At 38.5% G+C, this 17978-nt stretch overlaps 1 protein-coding gene across 5 annotated transcripts in view; it reads left to right on the forward strand.

Moving 5' to 3' along the window:
• The window catches only part of FHIT (fragile histidine triad diadenosine triphosphatase), a 1459166-nt gene that overhangs the window by 20549 nt on the left and 1420639 nt on the right, over window positions 1-17978 (forward strand). The window lies entirely within an intron of this gene.

A 17978-nucleotide genomic window follows, 5' to 3' on the forward strand; every position in this document is an offset into this window, starting at 1 on the left:
TATAGTTAACACTGCTGTATGATATATAAGAAAGTTGTCAAGAGAGTAGATCCTAAGAGTTCTCATTATAAGAAGTTTTTCTTTTTATTGTATCTATATGAGATGATGGCTGTTACCTAAGCCTGTTGTGGGAGTCATTTCACAGTATTTGTAAATCAAACCATCATGCTGTATACCTTAAACTTACACAGTTATGTGTGTCAATCATTTCTCAATAAAACTGGAAAAAATGTGGGATATTTACAGTTGGAAAATGGGGTAAATAGAAGACAATTAAAATTTTAGTTGAATGTAGATACCTTTGGGGATGACAACTGAGAAACAGAAATAAGGCAAGACATTTGTTTTGTCCTTATTTATTCTAAAAGCTATTATCGTCATTTGATTTTAATTATTATATATTTTACTTGATAATAAATAAAAAGATTTTGTTGGAAGTAAAAAATAAAAATAAAAAAGAATCTAATATTCCAGGTCCATAATTTATCTCCACATGTGAGTCGAAACCAGGTTAGAAGAGATTGCTTTTTTGTCAGATTCCAATGGGCCAGGTATTAAACTGAAACCTTGGTGTGAATTCTCTCATTTCATCCTTAGAACAACTCTATGAGATACACTCTTATTATGCCTGTTTACGGATGAGAAAGCTGAAATTTGGAGACATGAAACAAGTACTTAATAGGACATTCAAGTGCTTGTGCTGGGACACAGATACAGGTCATCTGATTTGGGAACTTGAGCTCTAGGAACAAATGTCCTCAAATGGTAGAACATCAAACCTGCTTGATAGCTACTATTTCTGTATAATGAAGTCCAATGGCAATACAAGGATGTAAATGGACTTTAATCAATGACACAGCAAATTAGCACTTATTTATGTTGCTTCCAAGATAATTCCTTTTCATGTAAATGTATGAATTTCAATATAGAATAGACTTATTTAAGGAAATATCAATATTTTTTCTGAAATCAGCAGCATCAAACTGTATTCATAGAATTTTAAAAACATACCACATTTATATAATACAAATTCGCCTGGAAATGTAACATTTCCTTATCTGTTTCTATAGCTTAGCTTGCAGCTGTTGGTATCAGTTTATTTTTAAAACAAAAATTAATTGTTTCTTGTTAATTACGTTAGGCCATCAGTCAGATATTAGACAAAATTGATGTCAATGAGGCCAACATCTTGGTCAGATTGCACAGATTATTCTATGAGAAGGTGCTATTTTTAAAAACTTTTCATATCAAAACAGCATAAGAAAATAAATTCATTTTAGAAGATTTTTTAAAAAGACAGAAATGCTAAAAAATGAAATAACCTTGCCATTCTACACCCTTATAATAGATAGTACTATCAATATTGCAGTGTATACCCTTTCCATTTCTTTAATTGCACATGTATATTTGTTAGTTTTGCTAGTTCTCTAAATTGGGATTTCACTTTACATATAGTTTTGTTACCTATTTTTCACTCATGAATGTATTGTGTGCCTTTTCCAATATCATTGGTGACTCCAAAAGTATTTTTTTAACTGATCCCAATTATTTAATGTTGGGTTCCTCACCTCTATTTCTGGTATTATAAATGAAGAATATTTGCATATAAACAAAGTTATGTCTATGATTCTTTTCTTAGGATATATTCTCAGAAGTGGGAATGCTAGGCAATATTGTAAGCTGTAGGAGTAGCTCTCTCATTTTTTCACTGCAGGCAGTGCTCCCCTGTGCACCTAGAATCCCCACTACCCACTTTTCCTAGGCTCTGTTTCCTAGGAAGTTCAGAGAAGAGACTATGGAATCAGAAGTTGGTAGGGCAATTAACATCAGTCTTTAGGCTCTACTAGATCAAAATAAACATGTTGCATTGCAGGTACTAGCTATATAACATGTCCTGTATTAGTGTTTTACCTTGTCAGCCAGAATCCTTCCAAATGCAAGTAACAGAAAACTTGATTTACAGAGGTTTAAAAAATAGAGAATTATTTCTCTCATATAACAAGAAATCTAGAAATGTGGGGGTGGCTGTGGCTTCAGTTCAGCAGCTCAGAAGTGTCAAAGAGAGTGTATCAACAATGTTTTTGGCCTTTTCTCAATGGTCATGGGATGGCTGTGGCTGACGCAGGCATTGTACTTGTGTTCAGAGTGTCAGCGAGGGGTGAGAGAACATATGAATGAGACACATTTTTGATCCTTGGAGTAGTTAGCCTGATTTTAAGAAGTGGTGTTGCTTCTTTCTCTTATAGCAGAAGCAATATATAATCATTATAGAAAATATATTTAACCCACAATCTCATGATCAGGAGGTAATCACTGCTCTCATTTCAGTGTTTATCCTTCTAGTTTAGTTATAAGTGCATGATAAAGTGGGATAATCCATTTATATACTGCCTTGTAACTGGCCTTTTTTATTCAGCATCCATCTCTGTGCCTAGCACCTGGTTGATGCTTTAAAACTTTTACTGAAAAATTAATCAGTGATTTAAAAAATACACTATGGTTTTGGTTAAGATGGAGGTAAACACAGCTTACCTCCTCGCACAACCACAGCAAAAATTACAACTAGGCTATAAAACAAATATCACCAGAATCATCAGAAAATCAAGCTGTATGGAAGTCTGACAACCATGAATTAAAGAAGCCACATTCATCCAGATGGGTGGGAGGAGTGAGATATGGAGAGGTGCAGAGAGATGTGGACTTGTGGGAACACAAAACGGGCAGTCCCACACCCATGTGTGGTAGATAAAAATCAGATGGATACCTTGGGAGCGAGGGATCCCAGTCCCAGACCAGACCACCCAGCCCAGGGTTCCAGCACCAGGAAGATAAGTCCCTATAACTTCTGGCTGTAAAAACCAGTGGACATTGGGGCAGTGAAAGAAACTGGGGAATTCTCAGGAGTCTCCTCTTAAAGGTCCTGCAGTGGACTTAGGACTTACACAGACTCATTCCCTCTGGTCTTCAGCACCAGAGCAAAAGCTGGAAGGGTACCAGTGGCATATGGGGAGAAATTACAGTGTCTGGCACCAAGGCAGTGTGGAGAGACAGCTTCTTCCATGACGAAAGTCCAGACAGCGGTATTGTCCCCTCTGAGCCCTCCCACACATAGTCATAGAGTAGGGACACGGGTGGCTCTGCTCTGGTGATTGCCTAAGGCTCCGTACCATCCAAATTACTGAGGCTGTTTTCTAAAATAGACCATGCTACTAAGACAGAGAGTCAAAGCAGCTCTACCTAAAACACAGAAACAAATACAGGGAGGCTGCCAAAATGAGAAGACAAGGAAATATGGCCCAAATGAAAGAACAGAATAAAACTACAGAAAAAGAACTAAATGAAATGGAGATAAGCAATGTATCAGATGCAGAGTTCAAAACACTGGTTATCAGGATTCTCAAGGAACTCATAGGGTTCTTCAACAGCATGAAATAGACCCAGGCAGGAATGAAAGTTGTACTCAGTGAAATAAAGAAAAATTTACAGGGAACCAACAGTGGAGTGGATGAAGCTAAGAGTCATATCAATGATTTGGAACATAAAGAAGAAAAAAAAGCTCAATTGGAACAGCAAGAAGAAAAAAGAATCCCCCCCCCCAAAAAAAAGAAATGAGGATAGGCTAAGAAACATCTAGGACATTTTAAACATACCAAACATTTGAATTATAGAGGTGCCAGAAGGAGAAAAGAAAGAGCAAGAAATTGAAAACTTACTTGAAAAAATAATGAAAGAAAACTCCCTTAATTTGGTGAAGGAAATAGACATACAAATCCAGGAAGCATAGAGAGGCCCAAACAAGTTGGACTCAAAGAGGGCCACACCAAGACATATCATAATTAAAATGCCAAAAGTTAAATATAAAGAGAGAATCTTAAAAGAAACAAGACAAAAACAAATACCTACAAAGGAGTTGTCATAAGACTCAGCTGATTTCTCAAAAGAAACTTTACAGGCTAGAAGGGACTGACAAAAAGTATTCAAAGGGATGAAAAGCAAGGACCTTCAATCTAGATCACTCCATCCAGTAAAGCTATCATTTAGAATTGAAGGCCAAATAAAGTGCTTCCCAGACAAGGTAAAGCCAAAGAAGTTTATCATTACTAAGCCATTATTATATGAAATGTTAAAGGAACTTTCTTACTAAAAAGAAGGTCAAAACTATGAACATGAAAATGGCAGTAAAGTAACAAGTATCAACAAATGAATCTAAAAACCTAAGCAAACAAGCAGAACAGAAACAGAATCATAGATTTGGAGGTCATTTGGAAGGTTATCAGTTAGGAGGGGAAAGAGGGAAAATGGGGGAAAAGATGCAGAGATTAAGAACAAATACCGTATGATCTCACCTTTAACTGGAACATAATCAACAAAAGAAAAAAGCAAACCAAATATAACCAGAGACATTGAAATTAAAAACATTGTAACAATAGCCACAGGGGAGTGGGGAGGGAATAGTGGGGAGAGGGGTCTATAGGAGCTACTATAAAGGACACAAGGACAAAATTATGGGGGAGGGTAGAAGTGGGGGAGGGAGGTGGGACTGGCTGGGGTGGGGTGGAGGGATGGGGAGAAAATGCAGACAATTGTAACTGAATAAAAATAAATTAATTAATTTAAAAAAAAGTTCAAATTGGTAGGTACAAAATAGACAGGGGAATGTTAAGAACAGTATAGGGAATACAGAAGCCAAAGAACTTAAAAGCATGATACATAGAACTAAGGGAGGGGATTGCTGGAGGGAATGGGTGGTAGAGGATAGAAGAGGACAAAGGGGAAAAGTTGAGACAACTGTATAACCATAATCAATAAAATACATTTAAAAAATAAAAATGTACTATGAATATTATTCTATATCTATATCTATACCTATTATTCTCTATTCTATATTTGAATATTTTGAGTATTTGTATAATTTTTAACAACTGCATATCACTCAGTTATTTGCCTGTTCCATTTTTTCTTTGGTTGTTATTACACATGTAGATTTTTTTCAAAATTTTCACTATGACGAATAATTCTGTAGGAACATCTTTGTGTGTGTGTAAAGTCTCTCCTTATTTCCTTAGATAAATTTCTTTCAGAAATTGAGTCACTCAGTCCAAGGAAATGCCAATTTTAAGGTCCTTGATGTACTCGTATATCACCAAATGACCCCCCTCAGATTACCATTTAAAACTATGTTGTTTTAGTTTTTTTCGATTTATTTTATTTTTAAAGTATATTTTATTGATTATGCTATTACAGTTTTCCCAATTTTTTTTCTCCCCTTTACCCCCCTCCGCCCTGAGCCCCCCCATCCTCCAGCATCCCCTCTCCCCCTTAGTTAATGTCCATGGGTTGTACATATAACTTCTGGGGCTTCTCTGTTTCCTATAGTATTCTTAAACTGCTCCCCCAATCTATTTTATGCTTACCAATTATGTTTCTTATTCCCTGTTACTTCTTATTACCTTTTCCCGCCATTCTTCCTCTTCACCTCCCTGCAGAAAACCCTCAAAGTGATCTCCATTACTGTGACTCTGTTCCTGTTCTAGTTGTTTGCTTAGTTTTTGTTCTTATTTTTTAGGTTCAGTTGTTGATAATTATGAGTTTGTTGTCATTTTACTGTTCATAGTTTTTGATCTTCTATTTCTTAGATAAGTCCCTTTAACATTTCATATAATAAGGGCTGGGTGATGAACTTCTTTAATTTTATTTTATCTGGGAAGCACTTTATCTGCCCTTCCATTCTAAATGAAAGCTTTGCTGGATAGAGTAATCTTGGATGTAGGTCCTTGCCTTTCATGACTTCTAATACTTCTTTCCAGCCCCTTCTTGCCTGCAAGGTTTCTTTTGAGAAATCAGCTGATAGCTTTATGGGAACTCCTTGGTAGGTAACTGTCTCCTTTCCTTTTGCTTCTTTTAGGATTCTCTCTTTATCTTTAATCTTGGGTAACTAATGATGATGTGCTTTGGTGTGTTCCTCTTTGGGTCCAACTTCTTTGGGACTCTCAGGGCTTCCTGGACTTCCTGGACTTCCTGGAAGTCTGCCAATTTGGGGAAATTTTCCTTTGTTATTTGTTCTCATAAGTTTTCAATTTCTTTCTCTTCCTCTTCTCCTGGCGCCCCTAAGATTTGAATGTTAGAGTGCTTAAATTTGTCCCATAGGTTCTTAAGCCTCTCCTCATTTTTTTTGAATTCTTGTTTCTTCATTCTGTTCTGGCTGGATGTTTATTTCTTCTTTTTGTTTCACATTGTTGATCTGAGTCCTGGTTTCCTTCCCTTCTCTGTTGGTTCCCTCTATTTTACTTTATTTCACTTTGGGTAGCCTTCATTTCTTCCTTCATTTTGTGACCATATGCAGCATTTCTGTGAGCATCCTGATTACCAGTGTTTTGAACTTGTCATCTGACAGGTTGGCTATCTCCTCATTGCTTAGTTCTTTTCCTGAAGTTTTGGTCTATTCTTTCATTTGGGCTATATTTCTTTGTCTCAGCTCACCTGATTTGTTATAAGGGGGTGGAGCCTTGGGTATTCGCCAGGGCAGGGCAACCTTCTTTGCTGCATTGTGGTGCTGTTTCTAGGGGAGGGGTCAGAGAGGGAACAATGCCACTCTCTTACTCTACTCTAGCCCCACTTTCCAACAAACTCTCCTATGAGTTGGGAGTTTCTCCTGCTATCCAACCCCTGCAGTATTTTACAGCTAGTTTTGAGTCCTTAGTTTCCTGTTCAGCCAGCCCCTCCTCACCCGTGTAGTCTACCGCCTTGCTGCATGTGTCCCCTCTGCTCGGCTGCATGTCTCCTCTCTCTGTTCCTCCTACTAGTCTGGGTGAATGTTTCTTTAACTCCTTGATTGTCAGAGTTGGATATAGTTTGATTTTTTGGCACTTCTGGTTGCTTATTGTTTTTAAATTGGTTGTTATCCTTCTTTTGGTTATGTGAGGAAGCGAAGCGTTTCTACCTATGACTCCATCTTGGCCGGAACCAGTAAAGCTAGGTTTTTATTTTTAATAGTCTTCAATTTGTTGAGTAGGTAATATAGTCATCTGGTTCAAAAATCAAAACAATACAAAAAGGTGTAAAGTAAAGGTTTGTTTCTGCTCCTGAGCCCATATACCTATCTCTGCCCCCATGCCCCTTAGGGTAGTCACTTTTATTATTTTCTTTTGCATCTTTTCAGTATTTTAATGCACACAGGCAAATATTTATATAAATTATTTTCTTTCCTTTCTTACAGTATATAATAGACACTGTTCTGTAGCTTCCTTTATTTGGTTTGACTGTTGTGAATATTCCATAGTTTACCTATTCTCCTGGCTAGCCTTATTTGTAACCTGTGTCTTTTCAGCCAAACAAGGCCCAAATGAACCATGGTATCTAGTCCTGCAGCTCTGCTAAAAAAGGAATAGGTAGCTGTATCTTAATTTCCTAGACCTAACACCTGCCCTGGTACACATTTTGGCTTTGCCTCCTATGGTGTAGTTGGCATTGTTTAAACTAATCTGAATCCAAGAGAATTACAAAGGTAGGCTTACCTTCTTTTGAAGACCCAGTGGCTGTCCTTCTCCCCTGCCTTTGACAGGGAGATATTTTCATGTTCTTGTTTGGGAAAATAGCACCCCATCCATTCTTATACAAGGGATGGTGGCTTATACAGAAATTACCTCCTGTGTACTTTTTAATGAATTTAATGTCATAAGTTCCAGGCCCACTGTATGCTCCCAAACGACTCAAGGAAAGAATCCTTCCTTGCTTCTTCCAGCCTCTGGTGGCTGCAGGCATTCTGTTTCCTTCACTTGGCTTGTTCTGTATCTTTTCCTCTTCTCTCTATCTCACCTCTCCCTCTGCCTTTCTCTTATAAGGACACTGGTCATTGTAGTTAGGGTCTACCCTGGTAATCCAGGATGACCTCACCTTTGACTCCTTATGCAAAGACCCTTTTCCCAAATAAGGTCACATTGGCAGGCTCCAGGGATTTGACATAGATAGGCATATCTTTTGGGATATGCGAACCGCTTCAGGCTTTGATTTTAATGCTCTGATTCTAGAATCTTTGCTTCGTCCTTCTGTGTCATATCCTGTGAAGTGCAACAGATAAAGTCCGTTTTCCCTTCCATGTGATCATAAAAGACTGGGGCGTTCTTGGTCAGCATTGAATCTTCATTGCCTTGTACAGAGAAAGTGCTCGATAAAACGGAATGGCTTTATCAATGATTGTGTATATGAAGGCAGTTTTTTGTATCTCTCGTTATTTTTCTCCAGGCTGAATCTCCCTGGCTATTTCAATTCAGTTGTTCATTATATGAAATTCAGATCATCCCCCTACCTGCTTCTGGTTGCCCTCATGTAGGTACTTTCTAATTTGCTCAATTTTCCTCTTAAAATATGCCTTCCAGATTGAGCTGTAGATAAGATCTAAGTAACAGGGTAGAATGGGACTGTTAATTCTCATAGTTTGTGTTCTATATTTCTTTAAAGTAGCCCTAGGTTGTGTTCATTTTAGAGCAACTGCTAAAGTCATTGCCGGTCATTAGTAGCTAAAGACATTAAAAACATTTTTTTGGCCCTGGCCAGGTAGCTCAGATGGTTATTGTCCCGATTCGCCAAGCTTGCAGGTTTGATTGCTGGTCTGGGCACATACAATAAGCAACTAATGAATGCATAAATAAGTGGAACAACAAATCCATGTTTCTCTCTCTCTCCCTCTCTCTTCCTCCCCCTCCCTTCCTCTTTCTCTCCCTTCCTCCCTTTCTCTAAAATTAATAAATAAAAACTTAAAAAATTCCCCATACTACTAGCCCTACTCAATCATTGAGTTTTTAGAGCCAAATTCAGCTTTCAGTTATGCTAATGCAAATTTTTAATGGTTCTGGGGATGGATTTTGAGTTTGAAAAGAAAATAGTTCAAATATCACACACATTGGATTTAGAAGAAAGCATGAGCTTGTTCATGAATAAGTCCAGTTTCCCCTTTCCATTCCAATTTGTTGAACCCATGGAAATGAGTTGTGTGTGATAAGAGAGATGTATGATGATCGAAAACAATTTTCTGCAAGAACAAATCAGGATTTATAACCAAATGTTAGAGAAGAGAACTTTTTTCTTCTTCATTTCCTCTCCTTGGGGAAAGTCATTGGTAGAGTCTTTTTTTTTTGGTATATCACATTTACCAACTGTTTGTGTTAACTTTTATTTACTTGTACCCTGAATAAATTTATGGCCTTGGTGTTGTATGTGCTGCAAGTCTTACTGGTGTCTAACCCACGAGCCCTGGGCCCTGGCTGGTGTGGCTCCGTGGATTGAGTGCCAGCCTGTGAACTGAAAGGTCGCTAACTCGATTCCCAGTCAAGGCACATTCCTGGGTTGCAAGCCAGGTCCTCAGTTGGGGGTGTGCAAGAAGCAACTGATCATATCTCTCACACATTGATGTTTCTCTCCCTCCTTTCCTTCCTTCCTTCCCCCTCCCTCTAAAAATAAATAAATCAAATCTTTAAAAAACATATCATTATGTTGGCAATAAATTTAATGAAAGAAAATTAAAAAAAAATAATCCATGAGTTTTAACCAGTATACTCAAGATAAATTAGATTTTATAAAAGCAAAATCTATCAGCAAGAAGATGTGATTGTGATTAAATTGTGCCCTTATTTGGCATGATACTACTGATGCATGCTGATACTTTTCAAACTGTTTTTTGTAATGAATTAATTTTTTAAATTAGAGGTTAAAATGAGGAATAGATAATAACTTCTCAGTGGTAGATTCATGGCTTCATTCACTCTGTTATACTTTCTGCTGGTTATTGAAGCCTTGGTTTGTTTCAAAAGGAACATTTGAAGAGAAAGGTCCTCAGCCTGAAACTCTTCCCCCTCACCTTTTACTTGTCTACTAATTCTACTTGAGGCCTTAGTTTAAATGTGTCTTCCACAGGGAAACTTATTTTGACTCATAAGACTTGGTTAGTATCTTGTACTTCACTTGTAGCTGTCATTACATCAGTTTTAATTGCCTTGTTAATGTTTGTCTTTTACTGCAGACTGTAAACGCTGAGGTGGGATTGTGTCTGTTTTCAACACTACTTAATTCAGTTGCGCATTGTAGATGCTTAATAAGCTTTTGAAGACTGATGGGTCAGAGTCTAAAAAAGTCATTTAAGGGCTTATGGGAACAATAATTTTAACAATATTTGCATGTGTGTGCATGCGTGCACATGCTAATAGCAGTGAGTGTCTTTTTCTGTGTGTGTGTGTGTGTGTGTATTTGCGGGGGTGTGGTGTACCACTGCATCAAATTACTGAAGTAGAAAGAACAGTTGACATTCTGTTTTCAAGTGACCATGTATTTGACCCACTTCTTCTCTAGTAATGTCATCACGATTGTATCTCATTGCTGTGGGTTCTTGGATGCTGACAGGCGGAACAAGTTGCTTCATCTCACAGTCCTCATCTGTCATACAGAACAGCTTGCAGATTCTTATTATGTGAATGAAATATGGAGAGAGGGATATTTTTCTTCCTGGGCTAGCAGGATAATAGAAAGTAACCATATCAGGGCACAAGGGGAAAAATGCAGGAAAATAGACTGTTTTTGTGAAGGGCAACTCATTGCTTCTCAGAACTGCAGGTATTGAGCCCTGTCTTTGAGTACAAAGGCTAGGGAAGTATTTCTTATTACCAGAATGCCTGACATTCCACCAGTATATTCTTTCAGCAAGGAAAATGCCACTCATCACTACTCTGCTTCCCGGTGAGATGCCACCACCATTTAGTTTGGAGGCGTATCCCAGGGGCCCAGGGCACAGGCCTTGTGTGTTCCTTAGCTGGGAAGAAAACTGTTTCAGTATTCCAGATCAATAAACTGTAGTGGAAAATTGGAAATGAACTATGAAAAATCATTAACCAGAGAAATTCTACTGTTCCTGAGTTTTGGATCAAAAGAAATAAATATCACTTGACTGCACTTGAGTTTATATTTTATAAGCTTGGCCCCGGTGAAATGGAATATCAGATAATACTGTATGAATGACACTTGCCTTCTAATGGTTGGTCCTGTAGAAATAAATTGAGCTTTATAGAATAGTTTTAGTTCCCAGGAACCTTTTTACTTTACTGTTCAAAAGGACTAATGTGGTGATGGAAAGCAAGATACTATTCAGTAGTCATTCAAGTCATGACTTTGTTATATTTTGAGATAACTTTAAAATCACTTAGTCAAATAAAATTCTAAAGTACTATAACTGCCAGGTTGCTTTATCTAATTTATGAAACAGAGGCAAAGGAATCAACAATAACCCTCCATTTACCCTTATTAAATTAACTGTTACTGAAACCGCAGGAAGTATATAACCCTTTACTTTGTGTTCACTTGAATTTGGTTATTAAGCTTTGATGGAACTTTCATTTAACCAAATGCCTTTGTTTACAACAATAAGCATGTTAAGTCTTTTGTGTTCTGAATTTGATATGACCATTTTAGTACATGCTTCCTGAAAAGGCATGTTGAAGTTACAGATTCTGTTCATTTGTGTTCTGTCAAACATTTTCACTTCAATCCACATAGACTCTTGTTTTTCTTCCTGACTTGAAGAAATACCTCTTTTCTCTATAAGGCCTCTACTTTTTCAAGAATATAACCAGACATTAAACATGAAGTTACGTCTTATAGCAGCTTTATAAATACTGACTTTTCAAAGTTAAATAAGCATCTGATGGGCTGAAAATGTTTTATACCTTATATTTAAGATATTTTGGCTATTGCCAAAAGGGATCAATACTTTCGTGCTGCCTCCCTTGTGGATGCTACAATATGCCACTGTGCAGTGTATAGTACAGGCCCTGGAGGGAGGCAGGCTTGGGTTTGCACTTTAACCCTACTACTTACCCGCCTGTGTCCTTGAACTTCACCTCTTAGGGAGGTCAGTTGTCTCTAACTGCCTTTTCCTCAGTGTGTAATAGTGTTCATAGTACTTACCTCACAGTGTTATATAGGAGGGAATATATGTAAAGCCCTCAAATGTGATTGTTTTTATAACTTTGTCTGTGTGTCCACATTCTACATACATGTTGACTTGACTCAGACATTATTGATTCTAAATTAGATTATAGGAGTGGAAATGCTGATATCCTTTCAGGACTTAATGTTCTAGTATCATGGCCATATCTAGAAATAAAATGGAGCATAGTTACCATTTTGAATCTATTAAAAGCCACAGCTTTATGACATATCACCATGAAGGTGGCTATTTTAATTGCTGAGATTAGAAACCAAGAACCAAATTCATATTTCAAGTGTCTTGCTTTTAAAGTGAAATTTTATTTAAATTCTTTCAAATTGATATAAAAGCTAGGATAAAGAGTATTTTAGATATGTGAACTAGAAATCTATGACCTTTCCAATAAGAAGGGCTCCTACTGACATTATTTATTAGTTTTTTACCCATGTCTTTAAGTTTCTCCCTAACTGCTTTGCTCTCGGTATTTTTCATCTTTTTCCCTGTCTTTTACATCCATGTTTTTGGGGTAGTGGAGATTGGCTTGGAGAAATCCACACTATCACATCCAGTTTCCATCAGCACAGTAACCCACAGAGGGGCTATAGGAAGTCAGGCTGGGAAATCTGGTCTCTGACATTGGTTTCCAGCAAATTCACCTTGTTCTTCGGGGTTGAAATTTTCCTCCTCATCTATAATTTCTTCTGTTTGCTTGAGTAATGAGTCACAGAAAAATGAAAACTTTTTTAGCTGTGAAGTTGCAGCAAGCAAAAGCGTTAGGTCCTTGCACTAGTATAATGCAAAATAAGATAGCATTTAAAGACAGTCTCTGCTTCAGCATCATATTGACAGTGCCTGTCACTCGAGACAGGGATTGGGCACTTACTGAGGTACACCATCTGGCAAAACACGGAAGGCCAGTCTTGTGCCAACTGAAAAAGCTCCATCAGTTCCAACTCTTGTGTACTATGCAGATTATTAGATGTCTTGCAAAATGTTTATCACTTTTTAATTAGGGAAGACTAAGGGATTTTAGTACCCCAAAGAAAATATCAACAGCCCAAAGATAGAAAAATTGTCCAGTGGCTCATAAGGGGCAGTAGGTATTTAAGTTTGAGACTGCACAGGCAACAGGGACAGTTAGTTTCACACTAGGATTTTTTTGGGGGGACTTGTGTCCTTGATCTGCCTGGGTAGAACTGGGGATCTGGTCTTTCTGTTATTCTGACAGTTCCCTAGCTTGTGTCTCCTCCAGCATGTCCAGGCCTTGAAAGTGCATGCCAAGAGATCAACTCTGTTCTGCTTCTTGGCCTAGCATGTAAACTGTGGGCTGTCATGTTCATTAAAATGAAAATTTGTTGAATGGAATTTTCCTGACTGGCAGAATAGTTTAAATGTCAGATGTTGTTAGGACTGGATGTAAATATTATGTTTCCATTGTTAATTAATTGCAGCACCTCGGTACCAGTGATCCAAAATCCAATTTAGTCTGCAATAGGCCCATGGATAAGGGCCAGAGATAATGAATGCAGAGGGAAAAAATGTATTCAGAGTTTCCATTGTATCTGTCAATGTCCTCTTAGGAAAATAGCAAATGTTGGTGTGTCACTGTAGTTCAAAAGGTGCAAAATAGTACAGAAGTCAGACTCATTGTCTTTCGAAACCTCTCAAATGTTACTTAACATAGCATCTCTTTCACTACTAGCTCCAAGCATCAAAATTCCCCCCAAATGCTTCTCTGTCACTTTTCTGTGATTTCTTCCACATTGATTCCACCCCTGAGTGGTTGTTAGGTTCACAACTCATTTCAGAGTTGTAGGACTGAGGTATCTGGTCCTAAAACCCTCCTCATTTTTCTTTTCAGTGTTCATTTTCCTTCACCTATTTCCCATCAACACTTTTCTTTTTCTTTTTCTTTTTCTTTTTATCCTTTGTTTTGGTGCTCGCGCTCAATTGCCTGTCTGTAAGTCTCCCACAGTTTGTTAATATCATTTTGCTTCCAAATTGAGCTGGTGGCTAAATATCATTCAGGATAATGCTGCTAGAACTGTTTGTGTTAGAAAGGGGCACAGGAATCTTGCCACTGGGGCCCACACCTCAAAACTGACTGTTGTTGCAAAGCCGTGAGTCAGCAGGTGTTTGTGGCTGCCATTCTCAACCAATATTTTGTTGAATACTTGCTGTGAGTGTGGCATCTTACCTGGCCAGCTCCCTGGGTTCCAAAGGCAAGTGGGTATGCCAGGCAGAGAAGGATTGATTAAGAAGACCTGGGAAGGCAGGACTAATGTGATCCAATGGTCAAGGACCCTCATTTAGTTCCTGGCATTCTGGTCCATGCCAACCTCTTTCTGTCCTTGTGATTATGCCAACTGAGAAGCGGGGAAGGGAAGATGAACTTTGGTGTGCTCTGAGTTTTCCTGTCCAGCAGTGTCTGTCAGATTAAAAATGAGAGGGAAGGAGGCCAGCGAATATTCCAGATGGAGAGTTCAGAGGAGGGCACAACCAGACTCCCTCGCTACAGTGATGTAGCTGGGCCATCCCAGCATTGGCCCTGGAGCCAGAGGAGCACAGGCTGCTGCCTGACCCTGCAGTGGAGTAGCAGCCTGGCAGAGTAGTCACTCTTGGCTTTGGGCAGGAATGTATTCAAACAGGCACACGCAGGCCACGTGGTGGAGGCACAGCATTTATCCCAAGGGCGGGGTTTTTCCCTTTATCCTGAACTCCTTTTAAGAATGCACTCCCCCAGTCATGTGGGCAACTACAGAAACCAAATGAGGAGTTGGTGTTCTCCAGCCTCTCTGTTTCTTTCTTCACAATGAGTCAGCTTTGTAAGAAAGGTGACCTTAGATCGGCTGGGAGCAATAGTTGCCCAGTGGCTGTACATCCTTGGACGGACAGCATGTGGACAGCAGTTCCAGGCAGCAGAGCTTTGGTGAGGACACAGGGCATTGACAGTCACTTTCCACACTACTTGGTAGCTCAATTTTTTAACTGGTTTTAGCATTTATTGAAGAGTGTCTAATATGGGTGCTCCAGGAACAGGCCTTTACTCAAATTAGAAATGTTTTTCACACTAAGGCTATCTGAGGTCTATGTAATGATGGCATGATAACAAATGAGGTTAAACACTGAACATCTGGTTTGACCTTCCTTGAAAATGGATTATTTTAACATTGTGTCTACACAACCTCATTTCTCTCTGGGATGACACTCTTTTTTCTCAATCTCAGGTTATATTAGAGTTTCGGGACAGTTTGTGCTTTTAGGAGCAGAACTATTTGACTTGAAATGTCATCCCATTCTGAGAAAACATACTGGGGCCACGTTAGTGCATCCCTGTGCAAATGTCACATTGTCAGAGTGCCTCCCCTGGGATTAGACCAGCCATGGTACTTCCCAGTCCTGTCGGTCTGGTCCGACAAAGCCACTGACTCCTCACAGTGAGGCCGCCAACCTGGCCAAGGTCATGCTCCCTGAGATTTCATGGAATTTGATTTGTCTCTTGCTCTCTGAATTTTAAGATGTTAATTATTGGATGATTGGTATTCTCCTCAGATGTCACCTAATGATTTTACAGAGCTCATGCTACTTGGAAAATTTACTTTTCCGATGCCTGGCAAATATAACAGCATTGAACAGGTGTGGAGATACTGTGTCGTGTTTGCATGTGTGTGTATCTCAGGCCACAGAGCTGTAGGCTTCCGTAGAAAGAGACCTTTATATCTTATGAAAGCCTAGAGTACAAATAAGAAAAGGAAAAAGAACATAAAAAACAAAACTCACCCTAGCTTAAGAATTCTCAATGTTTTTAATTTTCATAGTAATGTAAACTTAAATATTCCTTTATTAAGCAAATATTATTGAGTGTACCTTATGTGCCGGAGGCTGTGGATTCAATAAGGAACAAGATAGATGTGGTCTGTATCCATGCCAAATGTATGGTTTAGGAAAGACTTTCACATACATTTTGACAACATCGATAGTTTCCAGGTGAATAACAAAACTAAGAATTATTCCGATCACCTCTCTGAATCCTAAATATATCAGAGTTGCACTAATACTCCATAAGAATTATATAAAAATTGATATAAAACTTTTAGGAGTATATCTGAGAAGTGTCAGTTTTTTGGGGGGTCTTTGCTGCTTTTTCTTGTGAGGGTTTAAATCAGTATGCAGATTCTCAAATCCATGTATTTAAAACGTTCATTCATCATTAGGTGGTTTAACCAGGGCTATGTTTTCCAACTTCCTGGTTTTCACCAATATGTAGACAAAGATTTAAGAGCCTTCTCTTATTGAAAACTGGCTATCACTTGAAAGAATGTTGTAATAATTTGTCTTCAGTAACAGCTCACTGAGTATAGCATAAGGACCAAAAAGAGGGATGAATTTATTCAGTGTCTTCATTCTTGTGGCTTGTGTTCATTCCTGAGGAATGGACTTCTTTCCTAGGTATGTAGATAATTGTTAAAGACTTAAAGGTCAATAACCAATCCCTGAATATGGTCATCAAGTCCAGTGAGGGCTACAGAAAGCAACAGTGTAGCTAAAGCAACGGTTCCTGGCAATGTTGTAGTTAAGGTGAGGTTGGATGGCTCCCAGAGACAGGTTTCAGTTGGGAGAAGGTGAATCTCAGTCAAAAGAGGTTCCGATATTTGAGAAAGATGTTGCTTTAAATTAGGAATGATTTTTAAGGAAGCTGGGGCTGGATAATGGAGTGAGGGGCTTGGGGTTGGTAAAAGATTTTCTCAGTGACTATCTTCTGAAAAACCAATAGGACAAATCAGTGTGTTACTGGCCTATACTGCTCTGCTTCCCTGTTTGTGTCTTTTTGGACAGCTGAAGTCCAAACCTATTTGGATTCATTTGAACCTAATCTATGTCTTGCAGGAGGTCACGTGAATGTTACAGTTTGTCTGCTTGAGAACAAAATGTTAGGCATGAGGGGAGTGGCAAGTGGTGTAACACATTGTAGCTTTGGTGAAAATATTTTCATGGCCTATAGAAGTTTAGGTTCTTGGATTTTTCACATCAAGGCAAACATGGGAAAGAAGTACTAGTTTGAGTGGCTCTCACTGAATTTTGCCCAGAGAGGTAGGTGCTATGGGCACTAGAACAAAAATTTTCTGATCCTGGCCTGCTCTTGCATTGAAATCCAAGCACACATACAAGGACAAATGTTCAAGCACCAGAGATATACACAAGGACTGTAAAATCCACACTTGTTCTTGTTTATTCAACAAGTGTTTATGGAATGACTCTTTGGTGTTGGTATAGAACCTGGGGTTCACAATGAATGGACAAGGTGAGGTTGGTTTGAACCATAAAGGCCATAGGTTTTTAAGAGTTTAGACAGTAATTAAGGTGATAAAACACATAAAGGAGAAAGTAGTAACTTAAGACCATAGTATTCATGCTTGTTTCAGGTTTTATATGATTAAGGTGAGGCTGAAGCTGTTTTAAGACCAGTCTCCCTACCTTTCCTTTTCGACTTTCTGGGAACCTTTAGTGCCCGTTCCCACTGTTCTGCTTTTAGCTTCTTTCTCTCAGCTGGATCCTCTCATTACCTTGTCACATGCTCAGGGTTTTTTTTTTTTTTTTTTTTTTTTTCCTGTTTACAAAGTACATGAAGAAAACCTTTCAGTCCTTTTTCTTCCTCTAGTTGTTATTCTCTTTCCTTCCCTTCATTTCCAGATTGTCCTTATTTACCTTCATTTTAGTGATTTTCTCTTTATATTTTAACAAACTCCAAACTGAATTCTGTATCAATCAGTCCACAAAACAGTTCTCATTGAGTTGCTCAATGACCTTCGTGTTGGGCATTTTTAGTACATATAGCACTCGACCTTTCTGTGACATTTAATGTTTTTGTTTTATTTTTCTTGTACTATTCTCTCCCCTATATGGTATTCATCCTTCTTGACACATCTGTTAAATGTTGAACTTCCTCAGGGATCAACCCAGGCCTCACTTCTCTTCCTACTTTCTACTTAGAGATAACTCACCAGTT

The sequence above is a fragment of the Desmodus rotundus genome, chromosome 8, assembly GCF_022682495.2.
Source record: "Desmodus rotundus isolate HL8 chromosome 8, HLdesRot8A.1, whole genome shotgun sequence".
In the NCBI taxonomy this organism is placed as follows: domain Eukaryota; kingdom Metazoa; phylum Chordata; class Mammalia; order Chiroptera; family Phyllostomidae; genus Desmodus; species Desmodus rotundus.